A 2,500-nucleotide genomic window follows, 5' to 3' on the forward strand; every position below is an offset into this window, starting at 1 on the left:
AGTTGAAAAAAAAAATTTTTGGGGACTTAGAAAATTTTTCAACTTTTGTCAGACTTCCAGACAGGGGAGCGTGTCAGTGCGCGCATCCGATTTCAGTTCCAGAGCGATTCGCGCGATGAGTCCTTGATACTTAGTCGTTTTTGGCAAAATTTCTGACTTTTTGAAAATTTCACAATTTTGTGAAAACTTCCACAAAATGAGGTTCTAGTATGTTAGAGGGCATCCCAGGAGGGCTCCAAAAGTGTGGGTAAAATATATATCCCACAGGGGGAAAATTGAAAAAAAGTTGAAAAAAAAAATTTTTGGGGACTTAGAAAATTTTCACACATGTGTCAGACTTCCAGAGAGGGGAGCATGTCAGTGCGCGCATCCGATTTCAGTTCCAGAGCGATTCGCGCGATGAGTCCTTGATACTTAGTCGTTTTTGCAAAATTTCTGACTTTTTGGAAAATTTCACAATTTTGTGAAAACTTCCACAAAATGAGGTTCTAGTATGTTAGAGGGCATCCCAGGAGGGCTCCAAAAGTGTGGGTAAAATATATATCCCACAGGGGGAAAATTGAAAAAAAGTTGAAAAAAAAAATTTTTGGGGACTTAGAAAATTTTTCAACTTTTGTCAGACTTCCAGACAGGGGAGCATGTCAGTGCGCGCATCCGATTTCAGTTCCAGAGCGATTCGCGCGATGAGTCCTTGATACTTAGTCGTTTTTGCAAAATTTCTGACTTTTTGGAAAATTTCACAATTTTGTGAAAACTTCCACAAAATGAGGTTCTAGTATGTTAGAGGGCATCCCAGGAGGGCTCCAAAAGTGTGGGTAAAATATATATCCCACAGGGGGAAAATTGAAAAAAAGTTGAAAAAAAAAATTTTTGGGGACTTTGAAAATTTTTCAACTTTTGTCAGACTTCCAGACAGGGGAGCGTGTCAGTGCGCGCATCCGATTTCAGTTCCAGAGCGATTCGCGCGATGAGTCCTTGATACTTAGTCGTTTTTGGCAAAATTTCTGACTTTTTGAAAATTTCACAATTTTGTGAAAACTTCCACAAAATGAGGTTCTAGTATGTTAGAGGGCATCCCAGGAGGGCTCCAAAAGTGTGGGTAAAATATATATCCCACAGGGGGAAAATTGAAAAAAAGTTGAAAAAAAAAATTTTTGGGGACTTAGAAAATTTTCACACATGTGTCAGACTTCCAGAGAGGGGAGCATGTCAGTGCGCGCATCCGATTTCAGTTCCAGAGCGATTCGCGCGATGAGTCCTTGATACTTAGTCGTTTTTGCAAAATTTCTGACTTTTTGGAAAATTTCACAATTTTGTGAAAACTTCCACAAAATGAGGTTCTAGTATGTTAGAGGGCATCCCAGGAGGGCTCCAAAAGTGTGGGTAAAATATATATCCCACAGGGGGAAAATTGAAAAAAAGTTGAAAAAAAAAATTTTTGGGGACTTAGAAAATTTTTCAACTTTTGTCAGACTTCCAGACAGGGGAGCGTGTCAGTGCGCGCATCCGATTTCAGTTCCAGAGCGATTCGCGCGATGAGTCCTTGATACTTAGTCGTTTTTGGCAAAATTTCTGACTTTTTGAAAATTTCACAATTTTGTGAAAACTTCCACAAAATGAGGTTCTAGTATGTTAGAGGGCATCCCAGGAGGGCTCCAAAAGTGTGGGTAAAATATATATCCCACAGGGGGAAAATTGAAAAAAAGTTGAAAAAAAAAATTTTTGGGGACTTAGAAAATTTTCACACATGTGTCAGACTTCCAGAGAGGGGAGCATGTCAGTGCGCGCATCCGATTTCAGTTCCAGAGCGATTCGCGCGATGAGTCCTTGATACTTAGTCGTTTTTGCAAAATTTCTGACTTTTTGGAAAATTTCACAATTTTGTGAAAACTTCCACAAAATGAGGTTCTAGTATGTTAGAGGGCATCCCAGGAGGGCTCCAAAAGTGTGGGTAAAATATATATCCCACAGGGGGAAAATTGAAAAAAAGTTGAAAAAAAAAATTTTTGGGGACTTAGAAAATTTTCACACATGTGTCAGACTTCCAGAGAGGGGAGCATGTCAGTGCGCGCATCCGATTTCAGTTCCAGAGCGATTCGCGCGATGAGTCCTTGATACTTAGTCGTTTTTGCAAAATTTCTGACTTTTTGGAAAATTTCACAATTTTGTGAAAACTTCCACAAAATGAGGTTCTAGTATGTTAGAGGGCATCCCAGGAGGGCTCCAAAAGTGTGGGTAAAATATATATCCCACAGGGGGAAAATTGAAAAAAAGTTGAAAAAAAAAATTTTTGGGGACTTAGAAAATTTTTCAACTTGTGTCAGACTTCCAGAGAGGGGAGCATGTCAGTGCGCGCATCCGATTTCAGTTCCAGAGCGATTCGCGCGATGAGTCCTTGATACTTAGTCGTTTTCAGAAGTCACAATTTTGACTTCCAGGACCCGCAAAACGTTTGTAAATTGAGCCCGCTCCCCAGTTCCAAGCGTTTTGAGGTGTCCCC

Source organism: Phyllobates terribilis, unplaced genomic scaffold (genome assembly GCF_046119375.1).
Source record: "Phyllobates terribilis strain yellow unplaced genomic scaffold, ASM4611937v1 Scaffold_7258__1_contigs__length_38872, whole genome shotgun sequence".
Lineage (NCBI taxonomy): Eukaryota > Metazoa > Chordata > Amphibia > Anura > Dendrobatidae > Phyllobates > Phyllobates terribilis.